Source organism: Clupea harengus, chromosome 5 (assembly GCF_900700415.2).
Source record: "Clupea harengus chromosome 5, Ch_v2.0.2, whole genome shotgun sequence".
Lineage (NCBI taxonomy): Eukaryota > Metazoa > Chordata > Actinopteri > Clupeiformes > Clupeidae > Clupea > Clupea harengus.
The window spans coordinates 19,543,632-19,560,193 of record NC_045156.1 but is presented as its reverse complement, the minus strand read 5'-3'; the positions used below and the strand labels follow the sequence as shown (position 1 = coordinate 19,560,193).

The following is a 16,562-nucleotide window of genomic DNA, read 5'->3' as shown; positions in this document are numbered from 1 at the left end:
TTTGCACAGGAGAGGCAGACCAGCCCAGCCAGAATGGCATCTATTATTCATCGCGTAAATTCTCAGGGCGTGTTGTGAGGGCAACAAATCTGGGCTTGTACCCGTTTGATCCTAAGGCCTTTGGACAGGAGAAGTTCCAGTCTGCACTAAAATGGCCCGCCGCATGTTTGTTTTTTTTTGGCAAAGGGGAGGGGGAAGGGAGGGGGTGAAATGGGCGTCTCCAGTCTTTTCCAGTGTGTCTGGTGTCTCAAGTCAGATGCTGACACCAGCTGAGGCATTTGAATCCGTTACCCTCCCCACACCTTCCTAAGACACTGGTCATTAATAATGGAGAGGCTCCACTCCAGTTCCACGTTCACAATGAAAAGGCAGAAACTCTTGTTAGAGAGCACACGCTTGGCTGGGAGAAACACCTCCAGTCACAGATGAGGGGAACACACAATAGGACACTAGGTGGATCATGAATATTTAAGAATGGGGACACAGATGCTGCATCCAATTAATGTGTTTTGGAGCCTTTGTGAAAGTGAGTTTTTTTCCCCCTCTCTCTCTCTCGCTTTCTCTCTCGATGGAAAGGGAGGTTGACACAGTCCCAATCCTCTGTGGTTCCAATCAAACAAAACCTCCCTAATTCCTGGAAATCTTCATCAGAGTGGATTGTGATTTTGAAGTCCACATCTGTTTGGCTCTCCGAGGGCTTTGATTAAAGTTGGACTCATCCGACACTCTCGCGCCCGGCTTCACATCTCCATCATGTTCACGTTCAGCTTTTACTGGCACAGCCTGTGCTAACTCAGTATAGAGATAGATAGATAGAGAGAGAGAGAGAGAGAGAGAGGAACCATCCTAAACTAATCAGCTACTTGTGGTCTCTCAAAAGCCCTTACCAAGGTCCTGTGTCTCTTTCCGTTCTCTTTCTCTCCCTCTTACTTCCTTCGCTCCCGCTCCCACCCAACCCCAATTTTTTTCTCTCTCATTCTCTTGGCGTCAGGAGAACGAGTGTAGCTCCCTTTAAAAATACAGAGGGGGGAAAAAAGGTCTTATCATCCCCACCCTGACAGAGGGGCGGTGGCGTGCTGTCTTTGATCTGCAAACTCCCGGGCAGACGACTGGGGTCCAGCAGCCCGCTCAGCAGGGGCATGAGGAGCGGGGGCCTGAGCCAAGAGCTCCAGACCCCAGCCTCCCCCCAGCCTCCCCCCAGCCTCCCCCCGCCTCCCCCCAGCCTCCCCCCAGCCCTCTGGGCCACAGAACCGGGGCAGTTAGGGCCACGCATCTATGCCAAGAGAGAGCGAGGAGGTCACATCACCGGCATCCATCTCTGGAGTTTGGGACGCGGATCCTTTCAAACAGGGGACGGTTCTTTAGCCAACAGGATTTATAGCTGCAGTCAAAGAATACACACACCAGGCAAACAGAGTTGTGCAATGTGTATCTGCCCGAGCTGCCAGACAGAAAGTGAGGATGTATTCAAACTGGTCAAAACCAAGAACATCATTGCTAGCTGTATGATTTATATGGAAATAGGACAGCAGATGCAGCCCTTCCTTAAACAACTGAGCCCACTGGATGGGGTCCAACCAGACACCACAGCAGCCATTACACACCCACGCTTCCACTGTTACTGCTCTTCCACTACATACACAAAATGCACTGCTAGATTAGGGAGTGTCTTAAAGTATTACCTGCAAAAAAAAGAGTGTAGTTTGGGGTATTTGAAGAGGTGATGGTGGGGGTGGGGGGGGTAATCCATGTACACTTTTTACCCCAACCCATTACTCTTTGTAGTGTCTCAGCCATGTGTGTCTGCCAAATCCTTCTTTAGCAGTTAGCTGCGTGGTGTAACCACCGGTTTGTGTGTGTGTGTGTGTGTGTGTGTGTGTCTGTGTGTATGTGGAGAGACGGAAGAGTCACCAAACCAGTCCCACCACTACAGCCGAAAACAGAAACTGCTGCCAAAAGGCTTTCTGAGGGAAGAACCTTGATCAAACTTACCCCCGGGGGGACAACAGCCCTTGGCATCCAGCAGGTAAACAACCCGGGGTGTGTGTGTGTGTGTGTCTGTGTGTGTCTGGGGGGGGGGGATGTGGCAACAAACACTCCCATAGAGCCCTAACTTAATGGGACCAACAGGGAGGTGTCAGTCAGTACAGTTCCCGTTTCATGTGGGGACCCCCTGGCCCTGGACGATTTGCAGCAGCTGACATACAGAAACCCTGAGCAGAGCAGAGCAGAGCAGCGCAGCGCTCACACACCAGACACCACCACTGCAGGGCTGCAACACATCAACCCACACAGACACATTCCATGCACACGACGTGAGAGAGAGGCAGTGGGGAAACCAACCAGGACATGGAGGGAGAGAGGAGAGGAGAGGAGAAGAGAAGAGGATTATAATCCAAATATGGAAGAATAACAGAAAGGAATGTCAGTGGACTGAGAGTCGGGAGCAAGAGGATGGGGTGCGAAGACCGTAAACGAAGGAGAGAGAAAGAGCGGAAGAGAGATAGAAAGGGAGGGAGGGAGGGCGGGAGGGAAAGCGTGATGTTTCGACCTGAATTACTGGTATCCAAACCTCACAACCGTCACATTTCACACCCCATTTGACTGGCATGCTGATACAACAAAAGGATAGGCGCTTGGAATCAAACGGCTGAGAGAGTCTTCCAGAGGCCAAGCAGTTGGCTGCACACAGCTTCCAGTGGCCATATGGGGCCATCGTTTGAATATCAGCAGCTCCGGGTGACAAAAAAAAAAAAAAACACTTCATCTTCTCAAAAAGGCTCTGAGTGAAATGAAAAGCCGAAACCTCTGACCTACTCCTTTTCAATCACTTGGTACGGCCCCATCCACTTGTGCCCAGGCCTGCCAATGGATTAATCCATTCAGATATGAAGGGGGGGGGGGGGGGGGGCAGGGCAAGAGGTCAGGCTGCAGCACAACTGGTGCTCTAATGTTAGAGGTGAGGGCTGTAAGCTCTTCCCTGCCCCCTGCCCCCGCCCTGAGGTCGCTGCAGTGCCTGTATCCAGCCATGTGGCAGATAGACCAGTTCATAGGTCAGGCTTAAACTGTCAAAGTCCTTTAAACAACCTCAAAAGCACCAAAGTAGGACTAACCATAATGCCTGACAGGGACCCACTGTAAATGTAGCGTTTAAAAAGATTTTAAATAGGGACATAGGCCAAGTTTCTAATGTATTTGACACACTTTTGAAACCAGTTAGAGGCCTTCTAAACTTCAAAAAAGGTCAGAGAGAATATATTCTCCATGCAAAGGCAAGGGTCATTTGATGACAAATGTTAAATAATAGTAGCGCTTTCCAATATCAATGAAAGTCTGCCTTTGGTCATGACCCAAAAGTTTTAAAGGAACCACTAACTGGATCTTTTGCGGTGAATAAAACATTAAATCTTCAACGATCCATGTTAGAAATATTTCATGGCATTTTAATGTCCATAGTAGTGTAGTGACCATTGTAATGTCTATATTATATTTGATGACAGAAGGAGTCTTTCAATCTAAGCCCGAACACACGGTCACATATACTACCTTGCACACGCTTATACAAACACACGCACACGCACACGCACACACACCAACACCCACATATACATACACATACACACACACACACACACACACACACACACACCCATCCCCCAGGGCAGTCTTCCAAAGCTGGTGTCACGTGAGTTCCCCCGTTGTCTGGCCCTGGGGGTATAATTCCCAGAGTAGCCCTGCTCTGACTACCCAGGGGGCCGTGGGGGGAGGGTGGCCTCACAGAGCCCAGGCAGCGGGACTCCTGCTGTTCAGAGCCAAGCTCTGCTAAAGGAATTAGCCTGCTAATGTTCAGGGTCACGAGCGCCCTCCAACTCCTCTAACTCAAACTCCATGAGCGCCCAACGCCGACCCAAAGAGACGGGCTCCAGAGTCCCGATCCACACCATGGAGAGACTCCAAAAGGAGGATCAGAGACACGCAGAACAGACAGACACAAAAACACTTAGAAATACAAATAGAACTCAGGAGGGCAGGGAGGGGGGGATAAATTCCACACTGTTAGAAACAGAAACAAACTCTCAAGGCATCCAAACTCAAAACTAGCCTGAACACACACTGGAACTCTATAGCCCACAGTGTGTAACCTGTAAGACAAACAGAGGCTTCAAGCTGGGAGGGGGGGGGATCTGCTGTAAAGATGGTCCGCTACGGGCTTCGGCGTGGCCGGCCTGGCTGATTTGCATCTGCCGGCACCCCCGGTGAAAAGGACTCGTCTCCGGGGCGCATGGCAGAGGTCGCCCGCGCCGCACGACGCCTCATTCGGCCGCACAAAGGAGGAGGGCAGCCGAACGCTCATCAGTGCTGACTCTTTAGCCTTTTCACCAGCACAAAGGAGCGCTGACAAAAGAGACTAGAGCGGGAGAGAGGGAGAGAGAGAGAGAGGGAGGGGGGAAGAGAGAGGGAAAAGAGAGAGAGAGAGAGAGAAAGGGAGAGAACGGGGAAAGAGAGAGAGGTAGGGAGAGAGAGAAGGGAAGAGAGAGTGAGCTAGAAAGAGACAGACAGAAAAGGAGAGACAGGGTTAAGCTAGAGAGAGAGAGAGAAAGAGAGAGGCAGAGAAAGAGAGGATGATGGTGGGAAGAGGAAGAATAGGAGGGGGATGTTGAGTGAGCACCACTCCGTGTCGGGAGGTCACACCGCTGGAAGTGGCAGCATTCCACACGAGCCGCTCGGCTCTCACCCGGCTAGCCGCCATCGCCCGACTCAAACAATAAGAGGATTCCTCTCCCTCCCATTCTGCCTTCATGCACCACACCAGTGGTCCTGCCACTACGGCACGGTAACACTTTATGAAGCGACAGCCCATGCAGTGGCACTAACCATCGGAGCCATATTTCTCCCTGGGCAGCACCACTGTGGGAGTCGGTCAGTTATTCTCTCTCTGGATGTTGTTGATGTTGTTGATGTCGGTCACAGGATTGCGTAAGCACTTCCAAGAGACTACAAAAAAACACATAGATGTTTCATCAGTGTGCTACGAAACAAACTTTTGTTTACTGAAAAACAGTTCGACATCAGACAGATGACAACTGCGATCGGCTCGCGAAACAAGTTATCAGGTGGCACGGTCAGTGCTGCCAGCGAGCACAGCAACCTTCCAGAGATTCAGAGGCACTCAGCATGAGTGAAGATAGCAAGGAGATGTGGCCAGATCAGAAGTGCACACACGAGAGTCTGAATGGGTCGGGTAGGACCGGGTTGGGTCGGGGAGCTGGAATGTGGTTTGAGAGCGGTTGTGCGGGACTGATGCCAATCTCAGGACAGATAAACTATCTGTATGGGGTTGGGGGTGGATAACCCTGCTGAGAAACTGAAAAAACAAGTTCCAGTCTTACACACACACACACACACACACACCCTGATTATGGAGTTTGTGTGCTTTTGTGAGCTCATGATTGTCCCGTGCCCACCTCACGAATGCGCACACTCACACACACACACACACAGAAACACTTTGATTCAGCGGAGAGAAGGCTCTTCAAAATGTCACTGCTTCCACTCTCTTCGGCATTCCCTTTTACAAAACACTCACACACACACATATAAACAAAACACTCACACACTCTCACACAAACAAATAAACAAAACACTCACACAAAACTGCAGCTCATTAAAAAACAACTTTAAATCTCACTTCCACAAAAGCTTTGTGTGAACAGGGACAGGGAGATGCTACAAACACACACAGGCCCTCCACTGCTCAATGTAACTCCACGTGTCCACAAACAAGGCTAACATGCACACACTTCTCCTCACACCATCCAGGACCGCCCGGGAGCTTGTGACATCTGACCCTGCACAAATACGCCATGCGCCCGACCCCCCCCCCCCCCCCCTCCCCTCCCCCACCGCACTTCCACCAAAGCTGTGTCAACCGATAACCGCGCTTGCCGACTGTCCTCCGAGGGCGAGGCCCACAGTTAGTCTTATTTACAGACTTGAACTGGAGCTGGTGAATTATTTAGGCCTTCAGTAAACACTGCAGGAGCAGAGAGAGAGAGAGAGACAGAGAGAGAGAGAGAGAGAGGCACAAGGAGAGAGTGAGTGATAGAATGACAGAGAGAAGGAAAGAGAGAGAAGGAAAGATAATGAGGTAGAGACAGAGAAAGAGAGGGAGAGAATAAACGTGGAAGAAGCCATTTATGACCCTGGCGCTCATGAGAGTGCGGTTAATCAGCGCCGGGAGGGCGTGATGGGCTGTAAACACGCCGGCGCCTTTGATCCACGCCACAGAGCAGGGGGAAGAGAGAGAGAGAGCATCACACCGCACCACACCACAAAACACAACACAACAGGTGCTCAGGCAGGAATGCTTTTGGAGGCACACCCAAAATGCATGCACCCTCACACACACACACACACACACATATATATATAAAAGCATGTAGAGGTAAGCAGGCTGCCCACCATCAACTGCTTTCAGAGATGAAACAGAAGTAAAAGTGCGAACACGCATACTGACTCTCACACACACGCAAATCTGCTTCCTCATCCTCCATTGCATTCTCCATGAAGGAAAAAAAAGAAAAAGAAGTCAAGAGGAGCGATTAAACGCTGAGCACAGTGTGCTGCCTGCCTCCACTCAATCTATCGCTCTCTCACTCTGTCGTTCTCCTCCTCCTTCGCATCGTCTTTCTGTCTTCGTCCTCCCCCTCTCTCTCCCCTTCATTAAAAACTCAAATATGCCTGAAGCTCTAGACTGACTCCTGTGAGAGCTGTAAACAACAGCAGCTTTGCTAAATCTACAGAAAATACTCATACCCACGCCACTTTCCTGGCAGCCATTTCCCGGAGAAGTGCTACTGGTGTTGTGTGCCTGTTCTTTGCCTGATGTGCCGTGTCTTTGCATGTGTGTGTAGTGCTACATGTGAGAATGTGTGTGTAGTGCTACATGTAAGAATGTGTGTGTAGTGCTACATGTGAGAATGTGTGTGTAGTGCTACATGTAAGAATGTGTGTGTAGTGCTACATGTAAGAATGTGTGTGTGTGTGTGTGTGTGAGAATGTGAGTGTGAGTCTGTCCAAGGTGAAAGCATCTTTCAGTGTTATAAAAACTGTGTGTTGTCAAGGTGAAAGACACTAAAGTCGAAGTTCTAACAACTTGCAAGAGATGGCAAGAAAGAGAGAGAGAGTGAAAGAGAGAGAGATAAATGTTATAGGGGATATGCCAGCTGTCTGCAAAGAGACACAATGTGAGTCTGATCCAAGTACAGGGGTTGTCTTACACACATTCACATACTCGCACTCACACACACACACACACACACACTCGTCTTGAAGGTAACATTGAGCGTAGGCTTCCTGATCAATGTGGGGCTCGGCTCTCACTGGAGGCTTGAGGAGACTGCAGCAGACAGGCCTGCCAATGCTGCTTACGAGCGCTGGCCTCACAGCTCACCACACACACACATACACACACACACACACAAAAGCGCCAGAGGCCTCGCAACAACCCTCTACACACACAGAGAAAAGAGAGAGAGAGAGAGAGGGAGACAGAGAGAGACAGAAAGATAGATAAGACAAAAAGAGGAAATTAATCAAAAAAGAAGCCTGTGCCACACTCATAAGAGTGCCCCTTTCACTTACGAACCAGTAATGGATCAGTAAAAACAACACGGTCAAGATAACACATTTTCATTCACACACAGTCTTCCATAGCTGTAGAGTAGGGGGTACTGTGTATTCTCACCTGACTGTATTTAACGGGATGCTATGGAGCCCAAACTTGTTTGCTCTCATGCAAGTTAAGCAAGTTATGAACTATCCTAGCCATCTCTACCTGAGGGAACCATCTTAACAGTTGGCAGTTGCTAGGGTGTGCTAATATGAACAAACATCTCTGTATGAGCTTATTAGCTGCTAAGTTATTGTTACTTGGGGGCACTGAAGCTGCACAGAAACCCTAAGGGTTTCTACCTTTTCCTAATATAATTATATACCTTGAGGAGACTAATGTCAGCTAGATAACTAGCTGCCATTTCATGCAATGGATTTCTGCCATTTAAACAGTTGAAGGTTATTTTAAAGTTTCCTTAGCTTACTTGCTAGTTAGCTTGCACAGCAACTAGGCAACCATAGCAACCATTTAAAGTCTTGGGTTAAATGTGTTTAAAACCACTTGTGAAGGATGTTGAATAGCCTCACAGTCATTAAACAATCCTTAGAGAAACAATGGGACATCAACAAGGGCAAGGGCTTACGTTGATATCAATGTAGTCAATGCAGTCTTGCCCTTCTCGAAACGCGGTAATCTTGCGTTTCACATTCACACTGGAGCCGTGGCATTTGATTATCAGTAATGTTGCTAAGTCGCCAGGGGATAGATAAACGCACAACTCCCATTCACGCACGACACCATAATGGTAGAATAGTGGTTTTCCATGTGAGCAGGAATGGGGTAATACAGATACATACATACATACATACATACATACATACATACATACATACATACATACATACATACATACATACATACATACATCAAATCAACACACACACACTAACTCACACACACTTCATCTACCTCCTGTTCACAAATGAGTGGGACTACTTCACAAATGAGAGTGAGAGAGAGAGAGAGAGTGAGAGAGAGAGAAAGAGAACACCCCCAAATCTCACCCACACAGAATAGGGGGCCCATGGCACTCCTCAACGCAGTGAGTGCCACTTAAAAAAAAAAAAAAACTCCACACGCTGCTGCCCACAAACAATCCCCAACACACTCACAGCTAGACCTGCAAAACCATGGCTCTCATCCAAGTGCCTCCACACACACACACACACACACACACACACACACAAACTTGCAGAGGGCTGTAAGAACTGGGGGTTCGTCCAAACAACTTCTTCCACTCAAGAATGAGTGCACCCGGTACCTGCCTCCCCACTCGACCCCTCCTCCGGCTCAAAAGACTGACATGGAGCGGAGCCAATGGCCACCACGCACTGGTAAGAGCTGACAGGAGGGGGGCCTGAGTCATAGTCGAGTCCGAAATCTGAGGTGAGGTTGCAGTTAGATGACTCAAGAGGCCCAACTGTTTCTGTTTGTGCGTTCACCCTGCACCCGTCATGTCCGTTCAGCCATGCCTGAGCAGACACAACCTGGCACCCGTTGAGTAGCATAAACCCGAGTGTGCCCGGCTAGCCCAGGAGCCTGACGGATGCCGGAGCACCTCTCCACAGCTATACACCTCAATACTAACCGAGGGAAAAACGCTTTGAACGCATTCATAAATATGGCTCCTCAGGTTGCTCACCTACAAGAGCGCTTTTGAAGACTCTATTTGGAACCACTCGATGTTCCAGAAAGTGTTAGCATAGACAAAAGCATAGAGTGAGTGAGAGGGATGAAAGAGTTCTGAACAGGTTCAACAAGGAACCCTGCACAGTGCACCAAAGGGTTCTAAGTAGGACCCTTAGAAAGGTAAGAACCTTTTGCCTATCAGTTTGTATTGGTAAAATAAAGCTTCCCTACTGTGAAAAAGTGCGTTGACACTAGAATGGGAATATCAAAAAAGAGTAACTCATCTCTTATTTTCTCGAAAACAAAAGAACACCGTCATTGCACAAGGCGTTTCAGCAAGGTTGCTTTTCAATTCACTTTTTTGATGAATTTTTTTTGTGATTGGGAAAGTGTTGGGCGAGAGATATTTTATTCCTTCTGTACTCTTCATGTGGGTTGCCCTTTAAAGTGCCTGCTTCAAAACAGCACATTCTCAAAGGCAGCTGTCACTACGACAGGCAGTGAGAGAAAGAGAGAGAGCGAGGGAGAAGGGAGAGACGGAGGGAAAGGAAGGGGCCTTTGAAGAATGGTTAAAAGTGCAGTAGATAAAAATAAAACTAGAAAAGGCAGGAAATTAATTATACATTACAGCCGGGCAGAAACAGTCACAGGAGCAGAAAGCTCTGTCCTGTCATCTGAAGTAACCGGCAGACTACGTGTCCACACACACTCCCTTTCCCTCTCGCTCGCTCTCTCTCTCTCTCTCTCGCTGTCTGTCTGTCTATCTCTCGCCCTCTTACTTTCGGTCCTCAAGGGTGGTATTTTAAATGCTACTGCCATTTTTTTGGTTGTTGTGGCAGCAGCACCGGGGCTGTTTTTGTCGTCTTACGTAACCTCCAGCAGTCTAGCGGATGGCAGGTACACAGTGTTGGACAGGCCTATGCTACCCAGCCCAGCTGTACTGTTACCGGGGGCAGCTCACTCACATAGAGGCTCTGCCTGAGGCTGCGGAGGTGTGTGGTGGGGGCTGAGATGGAGGTGGCTTAGCCGCTGCCCCTCTCTCTCTGTCTCTCTCTCCTTCCCTGCCTGTCTGTCTGACACCATGAAGAGATATGTGGTTAAAATTTCCAGTGGGTGTACTACACATGTATTTATTTGTGTGTGTGTGTGTGTGTGTGTGTGTGTGTGTGTGTGTATGTGTCATCAAACGGGCTGATAGGGCCTTTGGCAGTGTTTGGATTAGAACACGGGCCCTCAGTCACATCACTGCCTCATTCCCTCTGTCTCTGTGCTGCACGCTGATCATTGCCTCAGGACAACAGGTAGTTCCAGACAGAACAGGACAGAGAAGCAGAAAGGTAGAGACAGGCAGAGAACAGGCTGCAGAAGACAGAACTTGCACAGAGTGCATGTGAGAGTGGGAGTCAAATGAGGGGAGAGAGAGAGAAAGAAACAAAGAAAGAAAGAGAGAGAGAGATGGATAGGGAAACCAAAAGAAAGAGAAGAAAGTCTTATTGTACAGCAGCCGTGTGTGTGTGTCTGAGTCATAATGTGTGTGTGTCTGAGGTGTGGCGGAAGGAGTTCTCAGCAGCACACAGTTCACCAGTGTTTTTTTTTGCAGTCCAGAGTTCACTTCAGATACAGCTCTACTCTGCGCCTCTACTCTCAGGAAGAGTGATCTGCTTATGTTGTGCTTTCGCACAGTGAAAAGTGGAGCAGGAATCGTGCCAAGGAGTGCCACATGCAACAGTGAGTATGCAGAGATCAGAGGGTAATGACACACACACACACACACACACACGGCAGATTAAAGAACACATGCTTGCACACACGGGTGCAGAGGCACGCAGCACTACAACCTGAATAGCAAAGGGGCCCAGGCAAACACACATGCTCTCTCTCTCACTCTCACACACACACACACACACACACACACACACACACACACACACACACACACACACACACACACACACACACACACACACACACACACACACACACACACACACACAAGGAGAGAGTAAGCACAAAGGCACGCACACAGAAATAGAGGCAGAGAATGAGATTATTAATAGAAGTCAAACAGAGGGTGAAGCGCAGGCATGGTATGTGGCAATTATGAGCTCTCGAGCAGCATGTGGTGTTGATGAGAGGAGAGGCTTTCTAGTGTTTGTGGGGGGGGGGGGTAGTGTAGTACTGTGATAGAAAATGAAGAGAAAGCATGACATGTGAGGATGTGGAAGTTTGCGAGTGAGCAAGAAAGAGAGAACACGACAGATACCACAGGAATACTGTCAATGTGGTTTAAAACAGCTGTCACTCAAAAATAATATTTGGCAGGAGCTACCTTGCCAAGCTTTAGGCAGACACATTAAAACACAAAGCGCAGAAGGAAATATAAAATGGCTACTAATGGTGTTCATTACTCACTCCCATCAGTACATCATTCTCTCCACTGGAAAATCTGAAATTAGTATTGCTTTGACATTACAATGTGTTTGGCTAATAACAGTCAACGCAGTCTACAATAGTCTACATAGGGCAGCACTGGATACAAGGGATATACCCAAAGAAGTCAGAATGCATCTCTAGCCAGTATAAAACATTTGGAATGGCTGGTGGAAGGCAAACTGAAAAGTTCAAATTCACCTCTTTGTAAAAAATGAATTATAACACATAAATATTGCTTATATTTCGGACCAATTTATTCCCTCTCTCTCACACACTCTCATCTAAAAAGAGACAAACAAAGGCCCAATCTACTCCCTTTGTGGCCAATTTATTGCTATACCCATATCTCTCTTCCTGTAATTGTCTCCCACTTGTGCAATTTATTTCCAATCATTTTGTTGCCGAGATAAATTATTTCAGTCCGAAGCTAATCTTGTGCTCTCTGTGGTCATTAGCTATCGCCTGGCCTCGGCGCTAAAAAAAAAAGTCCTTCCGCCGCACCATAGCGAGTTTTGAGGCGTTACGGCTTATAGGGCATATGTACTGGGTTTTACACAGATGTGCACGGCTAAAACCAATACGGACCGGCTCGCAGCGACGTAGAGAGCGCCTGTCAGTTTAAATTCCAAACTTTACACATCACAGGCAAACCCTGCCGGCATAGCCGACTCTAACCGACTGGACGAAATATGCATGAAAGAAAAAAGGCAATAGCAACAGCAGGGCAGCGCACATGACTGGTGCCGAAAGACTGTTTTACACTAACACTAAAACGTCGGAATATATATGCGTATTGCCTATCTAAATAACCAAATCAAAAACGTTATCCCCTCGGACTGAAATGCTATAATTTCCCCAAATGTAGGGATACTTATATATATTGCACAATTATCAGCAAGCTCAGAAACACCCTGCGAATCTACATTAAGCAGTGGGGTTAACTTGAGGAAAAGAGAAATGTCATGAGGGCAATATCGTGAAATGACCACTTAATTCCAAACAAGAATGTCGCAGCAGGGGCATTTCATTTAACGTTACTTGGTACCACAACGAAAGAGATTGATAGACGCCAAGTAGATCACCCTCTTCGACAGTAAGTTGGGGCCAGAATTCTTTCGCAACAATGTATCCCCCTTTATCAGCGTATCGCCGTGAGACAGAGTTTACAGTTCACCTAAATCTCAGCAATTTGCCAGAGCGGGCAGATCTCCAAATGCATCCTTTCGTGTCGGGTTTGTGTTTGACGCTAGATTCCCAGCATTCGCAGGGACCCTCACCTCCTCCTAAACAAACAATTAAATCACGCATGAACACCCACGTTTACCATTTACATCTGAATGTCCGTCATGCTCCTAACCGTCACACAGTGGCGATAATGGATGCACTGGCCGGACTGAATGGGTGTCTGCTATGTCGAATCAAATCCTTTTTCAACGGTTTAAGAATCTAATGGCTACATCTGATCAATGTAAATACAGCAAATTGTGGTTTTGTGCCACACGTTGGGAGATCAATAATCAAAGATTGAACGAAGCATAGATTAACAATCATAAATTGACTATTAGCCTAATTGCACTATTCCACAAAACCGTGCGTAATTCTGACCAGAACTGTGTAGTTTGTTATCGCTTCTCAAAATGAGTTGTTGCTTTATTTTATTAAATGGGGGAGCGATTAACACACCCACGAGAAGATTCCCAGCCTCTTGAATATCTCGCTCTGCAATAAGGCATTCCAATCACAGCCTGACACGGCCAGGGCTATAAAAAAGGGGGCTCATTTCTTAGCTGATGGACTTATCAGAGTAACGTACTTTACACCAAATACTGAGGCTAGAACTAAACATTTTCTTAAAACGCAAATGCCAGTCGTTTTTTTTTTTCGGAGTCCCTCGAGAAATCCCTTAACCCGTTTCTTCTCCCGTCAGTTTAAAGGTTTAACGCATGGAGAGGGAGAGGGCATGGTTCTCAGAAAACATATGCTTCTGAGACAAGCTCGGTTATCTATAGCAAGAGCCTAAGACAAATGCCTTCTACAACAGCAGAAATGCATTGGATTCCACGGTTGATCCTCGCCCATCCGAGGACTGTTAGAGCTTTTTCTTCCTCTCTCACTACCTTGAATGATTCAGGATGTCAGCCTCCAAAAATCTGCGTTTCCTCCTCCAACTGACTATTCCAGATGTACTGTTGGTGTGCTCATTTAATTGAAGACAGTAGTTTAAATACAGACCTTGTGTATCAACGGAATGCTCATTGTAAATTGGTCAATGTGAGTAAACACGGAACTTGTAGAACAAAAATACAGCAGAATATTAGCTACAGTCGCTATGCAAATGTCAAGAAACCTTGCAACAATTTAAACAAATGACGGGTGGATAGCCTAATAGCTCGAACGCCAACCACCCGCTTGCTCCTGTGATCACATTCCAGTCTCAGAGCGAACAAGCGACGCGATGAGGGAGACGGTGTGTAAAAGCGAATAGACTATAAGCCGTTTCTAATGGTTCTAGGGCAGTCTCAGACTAAGTCTTGCAGAGGATAACATAGACTATATTTTCAAAACCTAGCTACCAACGCGTTTGGTGCAACAAATGACTTAAATAACACCACTCCAGCTAGGGTATTCGTTTTTACACAAAAATAAATTGTTAGCGATATCAGAAACACTAAGCTTATGTTAAAGTTATGTTCCAGAAATCAGTTAAGTGAGTCAAACACCGACGTAAGAGAAGACTTGGACAAGGCAAGAAAACCACCGATTCCCAAACTCACGACACGAGAAGCAAACAGCCTCTGATACCAGCAAATAAATGTCTCAATTCTCTCGTTTTGAAGTTGTGAAGGATGTAGCCCTTTATATCGCTTGACTTAACTTACCAGTTCAAGTGACCTTTGGGTTAGATATCCATGCCATGGTTAAATTCCAAAACTTGCGGACATATCCACTCTCGAGTGAGGGTGTGCGTGTTAGTTCGGCACGGAGGTTTTCCCGGTGTGTATGTGAGTGTGGTGTGGAATGCAGCGCTGGCGTCCAACGTGAAGCCCAGCCTCGATCTGAGTTTTGCAGGGGCTGCGCTGGAAATCATCAGAGTTTTGCAGTACGTTGTATGACCAACGGAGGGAGACAGTGCGCCAAATCAATGTGGGAAACTCCGGTAAGTAGCTCACATGCAAAGTTATTTTCTGTGAGCTAACCATCCATCTACTTAGGAAACATCACACACCAATATAGAATTATGCGTATAAAATACACTCTGTGTACAGAATACACTAAACTATCCCAAGCACATCCCCTGCGTTTAAGCAGGCAAAGGAGATACACCAAATTAAAGGGGATTAACACCAATTGACAGAATGGAGGCACTCACATTTAACTGCCCATATGCTCTAAAGGCTGCCCCAAAGGTGGAAGCACACATATTATGTTTCCCAACAGAGTGCTGGGCTGCAGCTCACACCCAGAACAGCTTAGGTCTGTACAAACATTGACCTAAATCTCCAGTTGCATCGGAAGGATGTGCTGTCATGTTCAAGTCATGCCAGAGGTGAAAAAGACCACCACATAAATATATGAATTATTCCTGAATATTACATAACTTGTCCCTTGGTAACTAAGAGTGTCACTTCGTCCGGTATCCTTGGTCACACGTTCGTGACTCCTACTCTCACATGACATGCTGGAAAATGAAAGATAACCCCTCCCATTCAACCAAATCATTAAATAGTGATCGCTATTGACCTTGCCCTCTAAGGACCAATCAAACAATGCCAGGAAAAGCTCCTCATACTATTATGGGACCCTAAGGAAACCAAGCACCACTGCCCCGACGCCTTTCTTGAGCGGGTGTGTGAATACTCACAGAGGTATTCATCTGAACCCCACCCGTGCTTCTCTAACACAGCAAAGTTCTGGAACTTTAAGGCCACTCATACATGACTATGGGTGGAGTTAGCAATTGCCCCTCCACCCTTTCCACCTTTGGACTCAGGAGGCCCCTGGTAAAATTATTCCAGCTAAACTAACATGTTCATGGTCCATTTTTTCTCATGCTTCTCAAAACAATGTCTTACCTAGGTCCTGATGCAGGCCTTGAAGGCACTGACATACATGTATATATTGTCAAATGAGGTAAATACTCTTGTCACCAAAGCCCAATGCATAAACAATATATAAATGCAATCAAAATAACACACCATGGGGGTAATCCAAGTATGCGGTTTAGTGACACACCTGGGTAAGTTAACTCAGAGTAAATGTTAAACCTCCTAATACAAGAGCCCTATGGCTTCATTCTCCTGGCAAAACAAAATCATAGGGCTCTTCTGTTAGGAGATTTACCACTTAACATACCCCTGCGACACGACACATGTGATCACACATGGCTTTCATCTTTTACAAATCCAGTCTCTCTGTTTTTTTCCCCTGCAAGAGCTGCCATCTCTCCGTCGTGATGTACTAGGACAGCAAACAAAGGACGGCACTTGGTCTGAAAGCACAGGGAATAATTCAGCACTGTGGCGCGCGTGGGCGCATTTAGCTTGTGTTTGTTTATGGCCATACAGTATTGATGCAGCAGTGCTCATAACAGGAACGCACTCACAATCACACTCACGCTCAGACCAGAGTGATGAGGGGGGTCTGTCTGTTTAGCTAGAGGGTTCATAGGGGTCCTGTCTTCTGGTGAAAGGGAAACCAGACAAGCCAGTGCACAGGAGCTACGGGCAGGATGTGAAGGGGGGGGGGGGGGGGATGAAGAGAAAGCTTCCCTACATACATATACACACATGCAAGCATAGAAGCGCACGTATAGACACTCAAACGT

General features: G+C 47.2%; 1 protein-coding gene across 1 annotated transcript in view; it reads right to left on the bottom strand.

The window, feature by feature from the left end:
- Positions 1-14,792, bottom strand: part of LOC116220473 (plexin-A1-like) — a 141,357-nt gene extending 126,565 nt beyond the window's left edge. Inside the window, exon 1 of the mRNA XM_031567178.2 lies at positions 14,617-14,792. The gene's annotated coding sequence lies outside the window, so the exon portion shown is untranslated. The remainder of the gene's footprint in view (positions 1-14,616) is intronic.
- Between the last annotated feature and the right edge of the window lie 1,770 nt (positions 14,793-16,562).